Genomic DNA, 19,060 nt, shown 5'->3' on the forward strand with positions numbered 1-19,060 from the left:
AATGACTCCAAAGACTAGTAGAAGAAAATAATAAAAACCAGAGCAGAAATCAGTAATATAAAAATCAAGAATGTGATACAAAGAATCAGTAAGACCAGAAGCTGGTTCTTCAAAAAAAACAAAACAAACAAAAAAGATAGACAAACTTTTGGTTTAATCCTGAGAGAAAAAAAAATAAATCAGTTCAGAAGCAAAAAAGGGAGAAATTACGACAGAACCCTGAGAAATCTGAGATATCAAGAGCTTAGTATGAACAACTCTACTCTATTAATCTCGAAAATCTACAAGCAATGGACAGATTCCTAGAAACATGTACTATCCCAAAACTGAATGAGGAAAAGGTAAAAAAGCCTAAACAAGTCAATCACAAGCAAAAACAAAAGTTTGTCTAGATGGGTTTACTGGTGAGTTTTATCCAGAGGAAAGCTTACTAGAGTTGATCCTTAAGCTCTTCCAAAATACCAAATAGGAATCCTTAACACCTACAAAGCTAATATTACACTGATACCCAAAGTAGACAGAGATCATTCTAAAAAATTTTCAGGCCTATTTCCTTAATGACCAACATTGATACAAAAACCCTCAACAAAACCTTAAAAACTGAATCTAACAGCAAGTCAAAATAATCATACACCAAAATGAAGTAAGATTCTTTCCAGGGATGCAAAAATGGTCCAATATATGCAAATCAATTAACAATACACACATCAGTTTAAAAAAAATAATCAAATTATTTTATCAATCGATGGAGTTTTTGAAGAGATCCAACAACCATTCATGATAAAAAAAAAAAAATCTTTCAACAATATAGGAGTGGAAGGAATCTTTGTCAAGATAGTAACAGCCATCTATAAAAAGACCAGAATCAACATTATTCTTAATGGTGAAAACCTGAGAACATTCCCACTAAGATCAGGCATTAGAAGTCCACTCTCTCCACTCTTACTTAATGTTGTAAAATAAGTTCTAGCAACAGCAATCAAGCAAGAATAAGAAATCAAATTGGAAAGAAAAAGCCAAATTTGCAGATGATAAGATAATACACATTGAAAATACTAGTGAATACCCAAAAAAGTTCCAAGAAGTGGTGAAGAGTGGTTAGGGTGCAGAGTGGCCAGAGGGGTGGGGGAAAAGAAAAAGCTCCTGTAAACAATAAACCAATACAGCAAAGTTGTCAGCAACAAAATCAATACACAAAAACTAGTTGCATTCCTATATAAAAATACTGACTCAAAGGAGAAAGAGATAAAAGAACCTATCCCATTTAAAATAGTATCCAAAAACATCAAGTGCCTAGGAATCAACCTAACAAAAGAGGTGGGAGACCTATACCAGAAAAAATTTCAAAAGACTTTTAAGAAAGTTGGGGCCGGAATGATAGTACAGTGGGCAGGGCGCTTGCCTTGCATGCAGCTGATTTGGGTTTGATTTCTAACACTGCATATGGTTCCAGAGCTTGCGAGGAGTGATTCCTGAGTACAGAGCCAGAAGTAAGCCCTGAGCACCACCACCCCCACCAAAGATATAGAAGATCATCTTAGGAAACAGAAAAACATTCCATGCTCTTGGATGGGAAGAATTAATCTTATCAAATGACCATCCTACCAAAACTACTATATAGATTCAATGCAATTGCTATCCAAATTCAGAGAACAATCTTCAAGAATTTATAAAGTTTGCATGTAATCACAAAAGACCCTGGATAACTAAAACCATATCAAAAAATAAGAAACTGTCAGGCATCTCATTACCTAATCTGAAATTATACTATAGAGTCGTAGTGATCAAAACAGCAGGGTACTGAAATAAAAACAAACTCTCTGACCAATAGGTCAGAACAAAATATCCAAAGACAAGCTGCCATTTCACAAAGAAGCTGAGAGCATGAAATAGAATAGAATGTTATATTCAGTATTCTCTTTATATTCATATATTTTAAACTTTAACAAATGCCTCTTTAACAAATGGTGCTGGAAAACCTGGATAACCACATGTAAAGAATTAAAGCTGAACCCATAACTGAAACCTTACACAAAAGTCAATTCAAAGTGGATTAAGATCTTGAGGTTGGACCAGAATCTTAAGTCACTGAGAAAAATATAAGCTGACTGCTCCAAGAACTGGACCTCAAAGACGTCTTCAATTATATGATGCTATTGGCAAAGGCCACAGAATCAAAAATAAATAAATGGGATTACACCAAATTAAAAGAGTTTCTGTATGGCAAAAGAAACACGAACTAAAAGTAAAAGACACCTAGCAGAAGAATGGGGGAAAATATTTGCATTCAACACACCAGATAAAGGGTTGATATCCAGAACATATAAAGTACTCACAAGTATCAACATCAACAACAATAAAAAAATCCAAAGCCACTGAGACCACACAGTGTGGCCCAGCCTCCCTCAACCCCTACTTCTTTCTATATGCAAAGAACAGATAGAATAACAGAAAATATCTAATATCAGGAGATTTAATAAAATTTTATTACTATTTAAACTTAAGCAATATAAATATACCAACAAGAGGAGATTCTTAGATTGGCTAAACAAGTACACTCTACTAAAACAAATACACTCTACTATATGTAGCCAATAAGAACGAGTAGGGCATTTGCCTTGCACACACCCAACCAGGCCAACCCGAATTCATTTCCTCCACCCCTCTCAGAGAGCCGGGCAAGTTACCGAGAATATCTCGCCCGCATGGCAAACAAAGCCTGGCAAGCTACCCGTGATGTATTCGGTATGCCAAACACAGTAACAAGTCTCACAATGGAGACATTACTGGGCTCACTTGAGCAAATTGATGAACAATGGGAGGACAGTGCTATGTGAAAGTAAAAAGATGTGGAAAGTTATATTAGTAGCTATTTCTCCATGAGTATGAGTTAGCTCCCTGAACTTAGATTTCAATTCCCTGCACCTGTCTTCCAGTTCCTCCCTATTAATAAGAAATGAAGTGGAAATAGATAATGCTGGCATGTCTATTGCCAGCGTTTATAAAATGTGTGCAAGTTTTCTTGTTATCCTGAAACAAGGTAAAATCTCGGACCCTCCAGCAGTCTTGACATGATACAGCACGTAAATACTAATTATTAAAAAAGCCGGTTGTATTAATAGCAAATAAGGTAGGTTTCACAAAAGGACACTACCAGAAATTATGAAGTCCTTTCCACCAAGACATTAATCCTAAATACGTGTGGACCTAGCAGAACTTCAAAACATGAAGCAAAACAAATAGAAATTAAAGAGAAATAAGCAAATATACAAATTGGAAACTTCGGCATTCTTTTCTCAAAATTTAATACAAAAAGCAGTACTAATTGTAGAAAAATTCAAGCTTACTAGTGAGAGAAAACACACAAACTTGCAAAGGGGTACCCTTTGCATCTATAAGAATTTAAGATACATCTATCAATAAGGATAGATTTGAACCATAAGGACTCTCATATATCAATGGTGAGAAGATAACTGCAGAACTATTTTGGAAAACAATCTGAAGTAACTAATAGAGATGTGCTTATCCTAACCAGTAATCCCAACCCTACTACAACCATGATAATACTTAAACACAGGCACTAGAAGAATTGTCATAGATTTTATAACAGCATTTTTTTGTAACTGAGGGAAAAACCAGGAAACTGAAATGGTCACAGATAGGTGAATAAATAGAAAAGATTATGGCATAGTCATATAACACAACACCATGCAGCAGTGAAAATGAATAATCTACAGTTGCTTAATTCAACATGTACAACCCTCATAATTAGGGGGGGAATGTCACAGAAAAATTAATTACATATAAAAAACTTCAAAAATAATATATAAAAAGAAAATGATTAATAAAATTGTAGCACTGTAGCACTGTCCTCCCATTGTTCATCGATTTGCTCAAGTGGACACCAGTAACATCGCCATTGTGAGACTTGTTACTGTTTTTGACATACTTAACACGCCACGGATAGCTTGCCAGGCTCTGCTGTGCGGGTAGGATACTCTCGGTAGCTTGCCAGGCTCCCCGAGAGGGATGGAGGAATGGTACCCGGGTTAGCCGTGTGCAAAGCAAATGCCCTATCGCTCCAGCCCATTAGGAACCAAAATTATATGTAACAGTAAGTGGCAATCATGGACTTCAAAGACATGGCTAATGTTCTATTTATGATTTTGGGTAGTAGATGTTTATTATATTCTCCCTTAATTTATACATATTTTTATACTAACATATTTACAAGAATAAACTAGAGTCTAATTCAGCAAATGTTAAAAACAAAAGTAATTTTAATCAAATATTACAAAACATTCCACTAAGATCAACGAGACACTGAGACTTACACAATCCAAAAAGACCATAAATACTGATTACACCTAATAGAATATAAAACACAAAATGCCAATAAGACAGTGTCAGGTAGTTAACCTTCAGGAGTCAACCATTCAAGTGAATATTCTTTTGCCACCAATGCAGTTGGGAAGTCAAGCGTAAAAGGATTAAAATCACAAGAACTGGGGTAGAGTGATTCAGGTTTGCAACAGGATCATCAGTCCCACAGACATAAAAAGCCTATTACTTACAGTTCAGTTACAATCCTCCCAGTCCATATGTAATTTACTACCTACAAATCATTTTCACCAAAAGCAACGGTACATAGTTATACAACTGAGTCTATCTTACCAGGTGAATAAAGTTAACAAATTAACTCAACATCAAAATTGTCCAGGAACAAAAAATAAATTCTATTATTGTTCTAATAGAAAATTCAATTTAGAATAGCATCTTTCAATATGCTCCACTGAATCTAAGATGTCAAAGATTATAAGACATTATTAATTTTTGTATTAAGAAGATGCTACCTATTAAATACAGTGTAGTATTGATTTTAAGACACATATCAACTGCTGGTGCAAAACCAGAATGAACTATACTACTTAGAATCAATAAAATATAGAATATTTTCTACTAATTTATTTTCTACCTTGGAGACAGTCTGCTCCAACAGCAATCAGCACCCTACTGAAAACATTCTCATCTAAGACTGTATTCTATAATCCAACAGTTCTTTCATTTGTTAAAAAGTTATATAACTCCCGGTATCAACCTAATGTATGAGATAATTACACTCTCCATCCTGCATGTAAAATTAATTTCTATCACTAATTAGGAAAATCAATGTAAGTCCTTAGGTTGTAAAGAAGTTTTTGCAACCTCAGTCTTTCATATAATGCTCTAGTAAACAACAGTCTCAGGTCATTCAGGATAAGTTCACTCTCACATGACAGAGACTGCAGAAAGAGAACAAGGAAAAACTTTGTTTTAATTGGGGGCTACTCCTGGCTCTGAGCTCAGGGAACATGCCCAGAGGAGCTTAGGGGACTATGAGGTCTTGGGGATTGAGCATTCCATATGCAAAGCTTCTTAAACTATCTCAAACTCATAAAATTCCAAACCAAACTTTACCAGTTTATACTAGATGAATGTTTCCATTTAAATCAGTTGTGCATTATTAGTTCTGTATATGTGGGAAAGTAATTCAGCTTTTAATAGAAAATATAGACGTTCAAGTAGATTTCCCAAACTTAGCCTAAGTGATGGACACTAAGACTGAATAACAGTCCTTGTTCTGAGATAAGTAAGCATGGTTATATTCAGAAACACACATACACAAGTCTTAAAATGCCAAAGAAAAGAATCTGGGGACCATCGATATCAGGTCTGAAATCATAAGGGACATAGAAGGAAACAAAGAACTCTCCATGACACTGAAGTTAGAGGCATCTTTAGGGATGAAATACCACTGACCAGGTTAAGTGGAAGCACAGATAAATGTACTGCATTAAATTTGGAAGCTTCTATACCTCAAAGGAAACTATGACCAGAATACAAAGAACCACCACCAGTGTGGGCATGGATGAGGGGGGTAGGAAAAGAACTCTCATTCACTGCCAGTAGAAACATTGACTGGTTCAGTCCCTTTAGAAGACAATATGGACATTCCGCAAAGAATTATGCACTGACCTTCCATATGACCCAGTAATTCCACTCCTGGGAATATTCCCCAAGGACCCCAAAATACAATGCAAAAAAAGATATCAGCACACCTATTTTTATTGCAGTACTATTCACTATAGTCAAAATCTGGAAACAAACCAAATGGTCAAGAACATAGCACTGTAGCACTGTCCTCCCATTGTTCATCAATTTGCTCGAGCAGGCACCAGTAAGGTCTCACAACAAATTGTGAGACTTGTTACCGTTTTTGACATATTGAATACATCATGGGTAACTTGCCAGGCTTTGCCGTGCAAGCAAGATACTCTCGGTAGCTTGCCGGGCTCTCCGAGAGGGGCGGAAGAATCAAACCCGGGGTGGCCACGTCAGCCGTGTACAAGGCAAACGCCTTACCTGCTGTGCTATCACTCCAGCCCAGTTCTCCAGTCAAGAACGTATAACAGGATAAAGAAACTATGGTACATACAGTCAATGGAATACTGTTTGGCCATAAGCAAAAATGAAGTCATGTCATTTCCTAATACTTGGATGAATCTGGAGAGAATCATGCTGAACGAAATGAATAAGAGGGAAGGGGACTGACACAGATCTGACTTCATTCATATTTAGGATACAAAGAAGCACAGTAGGGAAATAAGAATGTCCAAAGGCAATAGAAGCGAACAGCCAGAGAGGCAGTCCTGAGTAGAAAGCTTGGAGGTGGGGGGAGGTGGAATAGGTCGGGAAGGGACCACTACGACAATGATAGAGGGAAATGGTCACTGTGGACCAGGACTATGTGTTGAAAAGAAGTGACATAGGAGTAAGGTAAATCAGAGTGCCTAAAAGGGGGCAGGGGAGGGGCATAGTGCCTGCCACAGAGGTGGGGGTGGGGGCAGTGGGAGGGGAACTGGGGACATTGGTGGAGGGTAGGAGACACTGCTGAAGGGATTGGTGTTGGAGCATTGTACACCTAACACTCAATTATGAATAACTTTGTAACTCTATAATCACAGTAATTCAAAAAAAGAAAATTTACACACACCCACATGCACACGCACACACACATACACAAAGACTCTAACAGAGATAGTATAGGGGTTAAAACACTTGCCTTCCATAGGGACAATCACAGTTCAAATCCCCAGCAATGAATTATAGTCTCCTAAGCACCACCAGATGTAATCCCTGAGCATAGAGGTAAGAATAAACCCTGAGTACCTCCAGGTATGGCCCCAAAAGAAAACAAAAAGAATCTGTGATAACATTAAGAAACTGGAGAATGCAGAAACTACCTGTTATGTGTTCTCAATAAGATACAAGAAAATTAAGTGTCCGTGAACTATTTTCAAAAGATGATCAGTTAGAAAGACTACAAGGTATAAAACACATGAAATAAAAGAAATAAAAGCCATGTATTACAGACTTATAAATGAAACTCTGAGAAACTAGAGAGAAAAGGAATATAAACATCAACAAGATCAAAATCCACATTGAAGATGAAAAAGAAAAATGAGTTTTCTAGAAAAAATTACGAGTATTATTAAAAAGAAAATTGTTCACTGAGAATAAGAAAAGAGAAAGTTAAAAAAAATAAGAGGGATGATAAAAAAAGAAATTCAATCCAAAGATAATGAGAATTTTGAGGATACCCCTTCAGCAGAGCTGGAAGTACCAAAGGTCACTCCTAGCAACAATTAGTAGACAGAACAAGCCAGTTTTAATGTGAAGCCCTGCAATGCTGATGACCACCAGGACTTCCAAGGTGGAAGGCTACAAGGACTCCCAAGTCTGTTGGGAAGAACTGGGTGGAGAAGGGTCAGAAGGTATGCAGGCAATGAAGTATTAGAGTATCAGGCTCAATCCTGAAGGGCAGGAAAGCACTCCAAACTGATGATCTATCACTGAAGCACCTTTATAAAAATAGGCTTAGTGTAGGGTAATGTTTTGTTATATTTTGTTTAGGTTTTGTTTCCTCCACACTCACTGAGAATCCTTAGATAAGAGGGGCTGTCTGCATATGGGCTAACAGCACTCAAATCTGAATTTGGGGACTCAGACTTGCCAATCGAGTTCTAGTGAGCCTTGATAATAGGTAATTGGGGGGAAGGGTTGGGGTATCACACTGGCAGTGCTCAGGGGCTACTCCTTGCTCTGCACTCAGACTTACTGCTGCTAGGGCTGTGGGGGTGGGGGTGGGGCACAATACAGGCTGTGGTAGATCAAACCCGGGTAAGCTGCCTGCAAGGGAAGTGCCCTGCCCACTGTACTATTGCTCCAGCCCCAAGTATTTCTTTAAAAATACAAAACATATGGATCTACAGAGAGCACAAAGGATCAAACGCATGCAAAGCATGAAGGAGGCCCAAATTTGCTATCTGGGATTGCAAGGTTCCCAAGAGCACAATGGGAGCAACCCAAGGACTGAATCAGGAGCAGTCCTAGGATGTAGTCCAAAAACAAAAAATAATACATATATACATATTATTTATATATGATAAATATATAAATAATATATTTATATATTTATCTAATACATATATAGCATTAAAAATGTAATGGAAACAATAAGCACTATTTTTATAGAAGAAACACCCAAACAAAAACACCAACATCTCTACATCAAAAGGTATTTTATTTTCTCTAGTGAAAACTAAATGACAACAGAATAGTTTTTAGTACTTGGGGCGGGCGGGCATACCTGGCAGTGCTCAGGGATCACTCTGAGCATTCTATGGAGAGGCACATAATGATGCCCAGAGATCAAACCCTGGTCAATCGCATGTAAGACAAACACCCTACATGCTGTACTATAGCTCTAGCCTAGAATATTATTTTTAACTTTTTAAACACCCGGGAAGATAGTTCAAAGAGCTAGTGCATATGCTTGGTGTTCCAGAAACCCAGCAACACATAGTTCCTTGAACAATGCTGGGAATGACTCCTAAGCTCTAAGTTGGGAGTAGCCCATGGGCATTGCTGGGTATGGAAGAAAAGGAAGAAAAGGAGAAGAAAGGCAAGGAGGAAGAAGAGAAGGAACAAGAACAGCATGACCAGGAAATAATTTTTTAAGGAAAAGAATTAACAAGAATACCATACTGAGAAAAAATTAACAAGAATACCATACTGAGAAAGAATTAACAAGAATACCATATTGAGTCACTGTCATGAACACAAAAATAAACAAAAATTCATTTTCACTTACACCAGGCATCAGAAAAGTAACCAACATGTGTATCTCCTGAAATATACTAGCTGGAGATGTTATCTGAGATCATCCAAAAAAAAAAAATCAAAACCAGAATTCAAGTACAAATCAAATTAATAAAAAAATTGAGTTGACAATGATCTATTGAAATTTGAAACACAGCTAAAAAAATTGTAGAAGGAAATTTAAAACTATTAATCTTAAAAATTAATTTGGGAAGCCAAGAGTACTAAAAGTCTAAAAGAGACTGCTACACAAAAGTGTTTTATACATAAATTCTATCATTATGACTCATTTCGGTATTTTTTTTAATTAAAAATTTCGGGGCCTCACATCCAAAAGAACAAAAGCAATTGGTGCTGGTGCAGATGTGGCGAGAAAGGGACCCTCCTTCACTGCTGGTGGGAATGCCGACTGGTTCAGCCCTTCTGGAAAACAGTATGGATGATTCTCAAAAAATTAGAAACTGAGCTCCCATTTGACGCAGGAATACCACTCCTGGGAATAGATCCCAGAGAGGCAAAAAAGTATAGTCGAAGTGACATCTGCACTTGTTTGTTCATTACAGCACTCTTTACAATAGCTAGAATCTGGAAAAAACCTGAGTGCCCGAGAACAGATGACTAGTTAAAGAAACTTTGGTATATCTACACAATGGAGTACTATGTAGCTGTTAGAAAAGATGAAGTCATAAAATTTACATACAAGTGGTACTACATTGAAAGTATCATGCTAAGCGAAATGAGTCAGAAAGAGAGGGATAGACATAGAAAGATTGCGTTCATCTGGGGAACATAAAGTAACAAAATAGGAGATTAACACCCAAGAGTGGACGAGATTAGTAACAGGAGTTTTGCTCCATGGCTTGGAGGCCAGCCACACATTCTAAGGAAAAAGGGAGCTCAGATAGAGAAAGGAGCACCAAATAAAGGGTGTTGGGAGGATCCTCCAGTAAACAATAGACCAAACATGATTCCCACTCAATGCCTCTTTTGAAAACCATAACACCCAAAAGGAGAAAGAGAACAAAAGGGAATACCCTGCAACAGAAGGAGGGTGGGACGGGGGGGGGGTTGGGGGATGGGAGGGATACTGGGACCCGTGGTGGTGGAAAATGGGCACTGGTGGAGGGATGGATGTTTGATCATTGTATAATTGAAACGCAAGCACAAAAATTTGTAAATCTACAACTGTACCTCATGGTGTTTCACTAATAAAAATTAAATAAATAAAATTTAAAAAATAAAAATGTTTAAAAAAAATTTCAGGGCCGGAATGATAGTACAGTGGGGAGGGCATTTGCCTCACATGCGGCCCACCCGGGTTCTATCCCCAGAATTCCATATGGTCCCCTGAGCACCACTAGGAGTAATTCTTGAATGAAGAGTCAGAGTAACCCCGGAGCATCTCTGGGTGTGACCCAAAAAGCCAAAAAAAAAATTATAAACTTACCATTGGTTTATGATACCATAAATTTTATATATAGAACCTTTATAATGTTCACTGCACCCACCACTATATATACATATATTACTTAAAATCATTTCTGGGATCAGAGAGATAGCTGAAAGAACTGAAGCACATACTTTTTATATTGAAAGACCACTTTAATCACAGCACATGGTCTACGAATATAACCAAGTAAGACCTCAAAACAAACAAAAATAAGTTGTTGGGGTCTTTCATGGGTGTGTGTGTGTGTGGTGGGGTTATTTTTTGGCTTTCTGGGTCACACCTTGTGATGCTCAGGAGTTACTTCTGGTTTTGCTTCAGGAGTTAGTACTGGCAGTACTTTTAGGGGACCATACAGGATGCCGGGGGATCAAACTTGAATCAGTGGAGAGCAAGACAAATGCACCACCTGCCGTACTATCCCTGCAGCCCCTCCAAAGTAAGTTGCTGTTTAGTATGGGTTTTGATTTTTACTTTTTGGATGGAGAATAAAATTATATACAAAGAAAATGTTTCTGTATAGTATTTTCTTTTATATACAAAAGAAAATTATATACAATTAAACTTTAAAACTTTTTAAAATTACAATGACTCAAAACATTAAGCAAACAACCTTTTCAGTTTCTAACCTTTGTTTAATACCGAAATCATGAGAAAAAGTCAAAGTACTTCACAATTTAGTGTTATATATGATGTAAGAAATGCCTCTCTGCTACTCTCTTCCTAGTCCCCCATAAGCTTATTAATGTTTAGAATATTTGATTAGTGGATAGTATTATTGCTATTTTTTTTTAGAAAAGTCAGAGTCTTTCTTCTATGTGAACCACAGAGTAGGTAAATGCTAACCTAATCTAGCCACAGTTAATTATGTAAAGGTTGACGGAACAGGTTAAGGATTATATATGGTTTAGAGCAGGACTTAAAACTTTTCATACTCTTGACCCTTTTAATCAAGAAAATTTGGGGGCTGGAGCAATAGCACAGCGGGTAGGGCGTTTGCCTTGCATGTAGCCGACCCTGGTTCGTATTCCCAGCATCCCATATGGTCCCCCAAGCACCACCAGGAGTAATTCCTGAGTGAAAGAGCCAGGAGTAACTCCTGTGCATTGCTGGATGTGACCCAAGAAGCAAAAAAAAAAAAAAAAAAAAAAAAAAAAAAGAAAGAAAATTTTTAAGGCTATACAGTATATAAGAGTGCAAATCAAATATCTAATAAATCATAAACTGATCTTAAAACAAACGTATTTTAAACTCATGTAACTATACATGGAGTCTCAGCCCACAATTTAAGAAATAGGGTTTAAAGAATCAATTAAACCACTATATTTATATGTATATATTTCATCCAACACACACAAGCAGATAAGACTCAAAATAGGGAGTGGGGGAAGGGAAAGTGAGACACTAGTAGTGGAACTGGTGCTGGAATATAGTATGCTTAAAAATCAATTATGAATAACTTTGTAAGTCATGATATCTTAATAAAAAACACCTAAAGTTTAAATTTTTTTTTTTAAAAAAAAGTCAAAACAACAAGGACTGAGGAGATAGTACAACAGCAGGGAAATCAATTTCCCTAATATATGAAGAGGTCCTTGTAATCAATGAGCACAAAATCAAGAATCAAAAAATAAACAAGCAGTACACTGAAAAGAAAATATAAATGGTACTTAAGCAGTTGGAGCAAATGGCTTTCACTCATTCAAAATGAATTCATTTTAGAACATTATCTTAGTACAGATAAAGGAAACGTAACATACTGCTGATGGGAATACCAATACAATTTCTGTCACTGGATTAAATTGTTGCAAACTTTTTTCCTCCTCTGGGCCACGCCAGGTGATGCTCAGAGCTTATTCCTGGCTCAGCTGTCAGAAATCATGTCTGGAAGACTTGGGGAATCATATGTGGTGCTGGAGATAAAATCCAAGTAAACTGTATGCAAGGCTGGCACCCTATCCACAGTCCTTCGTAAACATTTTTTTAATGTGCCATATAAATGTAACAAACCATAAATGTACCATACTCGGCCTGTTGTAAGCTATTGGTAATTAAAAAAAAAAAGCTGTTAGAAGAACTAATACAGTGGTTAGAGCACATGCATTTCATGCGTACAACTTGGTTGGAGCCACAGACCCAAATGGCCACCCCTTACATTTCCAGGTGTAGCCCTCCCTACAAGCCCCCAAACACTGTCAGGGTGACCCTGGTGGTTCCTGGCACCACAGGGTCCAAGCATCATTACTCTCTCAAGTCCTAGCATTTAACAAACCTGCCTAGTTGACTCAGAAGTGTCCTCAAGCACCCGAAAATGACTTGAAAGACTCACCCCACCACCAATTATTATAACTGTCTTTTTAACTGAATTCTATTAATTTAATGAAGCAGAGGTAGTCAAGATAAAGAATGTTGGATGACGAACAGAGTAGTCAAGCTCCATCTGCTAAGTACAGGTGCTTAAGTAAATTATTCATTTAGTAAATATGGGCCACGGATGACAGAGATATGATGTAGGTGAGATGAAACAAGATCAATGAATTCACTGAATTTGAACTGTTGAATAAATTTCTTACAAAAACACTACACTTTTCAAGAACAGGGAAATAACTTGACACACAACCAGAATGTTTCCTGAAAATTCAGTTGGCCCAGGAATAGTGGTTAACTGCTATACACTCAGGAAACCATTTCTGACTTCAGATTTGGCATGTGATTTGTTTTAGCCATAGGATAGGGAAAATATATGGAGCATATTTCCATTTGCTGCTCCTAAAAACCCTACTATCTCCAAATTAAGGCTGGCCTACCAGAGATACATGCACTTCTACCTCCAAAGCCAACTGCCAACACTGGATCAACCAACCTCCAAATGACTGAAGAACTGATTGCTCAACAACAGAAAAAGGCCCATTCCAGAAAAATGGGTTATAACAAATGGCTATCGCTTTTACATCAGTAAGTTCTGGGGGAAGTATGCTATGCAAAAACTATTTAAAAGTGGGAAAATAAATTTAAAATTTTTTGTGCCCAGAGCAATAGCACAATAGGTAGGGTGTTTTGCCTTGTAAGCGGCAGATCCAGGTTCAATCCCTGATCCCCCATATGGTTCCCCAGAGCCTGCCAGGAGTGATTCCTGCATGGATCTAGGAGTAACCCTGAGCAATGCTGGGAGTGGCCAAAAACAAAAAATTTGATTCTTCTCTTAAATTTTACCATGAAAATATATGCTCATATACTACTTGTTCAATTAATCAACTTTAAAAATATTTTACATTGAATTACTTCACAAAGTTCTATCATCTTATAACCACATACACAAAAAATTCAGCCCAAATGAAAATATAATTTGAGAATACTCAATACTGTTAAAGAAAAATAATAAGTCATTGAAGAGTACCAGGGTATAATACCCTACTTTAAAAAAGTGCCAGAAAAATATTTATGATTACTATGCTATCTCAATATTGGCTATTATTAAATACTAGAAAAGTTAAGAGATATACATCAAGATTTTGCTCCTCTTTTTAGGCAGGTAATGGCTAATACATATTCCTTCATTTTAATCCTCACCAAAAAATTAATAAATTTATGTGAAATTTAAACAACATCTCCATGCGTCATTTCCTCATCTGCAAAACAGAAACATTACCTGAATTAGAATTATTATGAGGACTATACATTTAGAAGAAGTCACAAAGTAAGGACTCAATAAGTGGCCTATAAGAGTGGGAGAGATAGCACAGGTGTTAAGATACTTGCCTTACATTCTACTGATCTGGGCTGAAATCCCTGGTACCACATATGTTTTCCCAGCATCACAAAGGGTCATTCCTGAGCACAGAGTCAGGAATACTATGTCTGAATACTGCTGGATATGGCCTAACCTTCTCACAATAAAGTATAATATTTCATTTAATAAAATTATGTAAATTGTTTTGAAATAACTAGCTCCTATTTTTAAAGCTTTAAATCACCAAACAAGGTGTGATTTATCAAAATTAATTTGAAATTTAAAGGACTTCACTAAAAAATTAAGACATTATTAAAAATAAAAATCTGAGAATATACATAGAAAAATATAGTGAAAAAACAAAAACTCTGAGAAGTAACAGTACATATTTACAAAATCCTAAATAGGTTTATAAAGCAAAGTTTTTGTGCATGCTATAAATTCACAAAAGGTAAAAAAAAGACAATAAATTCTATTGTCACCTTTACTGTGATCTCAGGCATATACACACTTTCGACATGTTCATTTTTGGAAAAGAAGGTTCTTTCATGAGAAATGGACCTAGCCAAATTTGCAGCACTGTAAACTGTAGTCACTACTTGATTAATGGCTTAACACTGTTCCTTTTCAAGTCAAAATCAGGCTTGGACACTTATCTGTCTAAGTACACAAATATACACACACATGCCATACAGGTGTGCGCACACACACCAACAGTTAAAATAGAAAAAATTGGGCATGGGTACATATTTATAAAGAATTCAAATTTGGAAGGCCACAGAGATAACACAACAGATAGGGCAATTTGCCTTACATGTGGCCCATACAGGTTTGATCCCGACATCCCATATGGTCCACTGAGCCCACCAGGAATGATCCCTTAGCAGAGCCAGGAGGAAGCCCTTAGCACAGCCAGTGTAGCACTCACCCCCCAAAATTAATTAAAAGAATTCAAATTTAAGGACATAGCTTTAAGGGCTGGCATGAGGGCCCTGAATTTGATCCCTGGTACCACATGACCTTCCAAGCACCACTGAACCTGAGCATCATGAATGGTCCCCTAGCCACCTGACAATACCTGGCAGCTCCAGCTATGTGTTAAAACAAATAATTACCTAGCCTATAGGGAGTGACTAAAGCCTTATAAAGTTTTATATAACAATGTGTAGAATTTTAGTTTGTCTTATTATGAGTAAATAAGTGCTACAAAAATTCCATTATTTTAATTTCAATTTCATTGAAACACTGTGAAGAATGATGAGTACATATAAGCTAATGTGGCACAGTTTTGAAGATAAAAGGATAAAGAACATAACTAGTATAAAGGGCAAAAATGTAATTTGTTATTATATATGCCAGACATTTGTTCATTTTCTTATTTAATCAAATTCCAATGAGGCAGCAATACTAAAACTCATTTTACAAAGAAACAATTAAGGTTCATAGAAGTAAGGTCACTTGCTGAGGGTTATTGGACAGTATGGAAGATACGCCGGTAGCTGAAGATACAAAAGGATAGTGTTATCTGACTACTTCTAGAGAAAAAAAAATCTCAGTATATCTAAGTCTTTTGACATTAATATGTAAGGTTTGCGGGAAACCAAGGGAATGGTTTTTAGGAAATGGGTAGAAGAGTCACTGAAAGTTTTTAAAAACGCTGATTATTTGAGTTATTGTATAGAAGGATTTACCAATTTCAATGCAAATATTCACCCCCACCCCCCTCATTCCCAATATATTAACCAAAATAAATTACTTACTTGAAATTGAGAAAAACAATTTTGAGAGAAATCTTCCTCAGATATATTATTCCATAGTTTTAAAACAAATAATATGATGACAGTTTAATTTTTAGGTTGCTTTTATGTGGCTTGTCTTGCTTTTTATTCTGAAATGAAATTTAGATTAGTCATTTTCTTGTTCTGAGAAACTAGGAGTATGCCAACATGTTTTAACTTTACATTTTTTTCACATATCAACATGTATTTTTACTTACAAAGTTTTTCATTTCACCATCTCAAACAAAACCTAATTTAATATAGAAAGTACTTTGAAGTGTAAATATATATGCAAAATTAGAGATTTCTTTTAATTCTTGTTATACTTCCTTGGTAATTATAATAAATTAAAGAAAATGGAAAATTCTTATTGTACTGTTATATATTACACAAGCATTTTTGAGGTAACATGCTTTCTTTTATTATTTGTATTATTTATATAGTAAATGATCTCTCAACCCAAATAAAACTAAGTAACTTCCCCTAAGGAAATTGTCCTCAAATCCGTAGTATTTCCCACAACGATCAATTAAAAAGAAAATAAGAGTTGGACCCAGAAAGTCCAAAAACCAAACAAAAACATTTTCAAATGTTAACTGTGATCCTTTTTTCCTCAGAATTTACTTTATTATGCATGTATTCCACTTCTGTTGCAGAAGAGTCCAGTTTCCCAATACAAATTAAACAAATTTTTTGTTCAAAAAAATAAAATATTAAAAAAAACTGACAGAACTGGAAGAAACACAGATGATCCGGAAAACTTAGAAAAGTGAAACAAACAATAATAACTCCATACTAAAAGGATAAAGAGACTGTCACTAAGAGTGTATTACTTTTACTTCTAATTTGTACTCGTGTTAAAATTGCATCCATTTTAGGGTTGAAGAGGTAGTACAGGAAGCAAGGTGCCTTATATGTAGGTAACTCTGGTGTGAATCGCTGACACCATATATGGTTCCCCTAAAACCACCAGGTGTGTGATCCCTAGAACCAGTAAGTGTGGATGAAGCCTCCACTCCCTATCCCCTTCCATACCCTGCCACCACTCATGCAGTCATATTATGTAAGGATAGTAGAGTTTTTTAATTTATGCCTGCTTCTATCTTTTCTGTATATCTTACCTGGAAGCAATACCATAACACAGTGTTACCCAAATTTCACCATTCCTTAACTCCTATCATTTCCTCTTATTTAGCATCATTGTAGTATTAAAATGGCAACTCGATATACCAGCCTATATTCATCCCATATTTTAATATTTCTTGTATCTTTGGAATCTTGGGTTGGGGGGGCAGGGGAGTCATACTCAGTTGTGTTCAGGGCTTACTCCTGAAGGGGACCACATGGGGTGCCAGGGATTGAAGCCAGGTCAGCTGGGCTCAAGGCATATACCTAACCACTGTACTATCTCTCTAGCCCCAAATGACAATAACTTTTAAGTGTATTTAATCCAAGTCTATTATTTTTTAAAGAACAAATTTTAACCCTATCAAAAGTAAAACCCAGAGAAAGAATATAGGAGAATTTAAAAGGTCTCCCAATAATCTTTCTCTTCGGAAAACTGTAAGCTTACAGTTCAAGTATCGATGCTTGTTTATATTTGTCCTAAATTCCTAATATTTATTACTTTCTTACATGAGATAGCTACAATCACCTCAAGTATGTCCTACTATAACCTATTTTACAGGAAGATTCTAAGCACTACTGGGTACAGTAGGCCCTTTTAAGATTTCTAAATTTACATGTGAAGTTTCTCTGTATTAACATCTTTCAATTATCAATGCCTTCCTCCAATTTTCCCTCAGGTTTGGCGGAGCAGTAGGAAGTAGTAAGAGTGTCAAGATTCACAATTTTTATAGCCAGTCCCATCCATACTATCCATTAGACTCAACAAATTCTTGACCTTTGGCTTTCTTCCTATACATGAGGGGAATTGATTAAAACAGTATTTCCTAACTCTTCATTCTGAGCAATATAAAAACATTTGGAGACACCAACATAGTACTTGAGAAAAATTTATAACTAAATGAAGTTTGTAAAGCACAAATGCATTTAAAATCCAGTTTTTTTTTTAAACATCAGGAACAGTATTTCAAAGAAACAATTATAGCTTCATTTTTGCAGAACATACATGTACTATTAAGCAGTCACCTTGCAGCAAAGTCAGTGGCACATCAAATACATGTGGCTAGGAGGAACCAGTACAGGCTAAAAACAAGAGATTCAATCCCAGAGTTGGACCACTCAAGACAATATCCCTATTCTGTACTCTCATCAGTGGCCTGTACCTTACACCTCTTGAACATGCGCTTCAAACATCCAGAACACAAATTCCAAAGGCAGCTCTATCTATAATCCCATTTCTAGCAAGAGGGAGATACACACACTAGGCCCAGAAATAGATTTCAAGAAAGAAAGCACTTTCTTTAATACACTTAATAGAGCAGTTACAAGTAAAGGAACAGTTACATGCTATTTGCTTAAAGGAACCCCACAGCCTTCCTCCGACATAATTTTACAAGACCATCCTCCCCAGTGAGCCAACCAATATGAACTAGAAGTTCTGAATTGCATGATCTTTAACAAAACTTAAAGTACTGCAGTAATTATTGGGCAACTATTTACACTATGGCCTTTTCTTTCTGTTCTTTTTACCACTCCCTGTAAACATCACTTTAATTTTAAAATTTTTAATTAAAGAATTAACTCTGATAAGGTATTATGGTAACTGGTAAAAATGGTCAAAAATTATAAATGAGCACACTAAAAATGTTAGTCTCTCACCTTTGTTATGTAGACCAGGACTTCTTAAATGTTTCCTACTCCCCTACCCCTTTTTTGCCATAGATTTTTACTTGAACATACCAACCCCCACCCCCAATAGACAGGCATATAAAACATGTA

The 19,060-nt window shown here is 36.3% G+C and overlaps 1 protein-coding gene across 4 annotated transcripts in view; it reads right to left on the reverse strand.

Annotated features, from left to right (window-relative positions):
* Positions 1–19,060, reverse strand: part of REV3L (REV3 like, DNA directed polymerase zeta catalytic subunit) — a 199,786-nt gene that overhangs the window by 172,527 nt on the left and 8,199 nt on the right. The window contains exon 1 of one of the 4 annotated variants that reach the window (XM_056125467.1): positions 16,139–16,269. The exons of the other annotated variants lie outside the window; for them this stretch is intronic. The gene's annotated coding sequence lies outside the window, so the exon portion shown is untranslated. Of the gene's footprint in view, positions 1–16,138; positions 16,270–19,060 lie in introns of those variants that run through there. 4 annotated transcript variants of the gene reach the window in all.

The sequence above is a fragment of the Sorex fumeus genome, unplaced genomic scaffold (genome assembly GCF_029834395.1).
Source record: "Sorex fumeus unplaced genomic scaffold, SorFum_2.1 ptg000054l, whole genome shotgun sequence".
Classification (NCBI taxonomy): Eukaryota; Metazoa; Chordata; class Mammalia; order Eulipotyphla; family Soricidae; genus Sorex; species Sorex fumeus.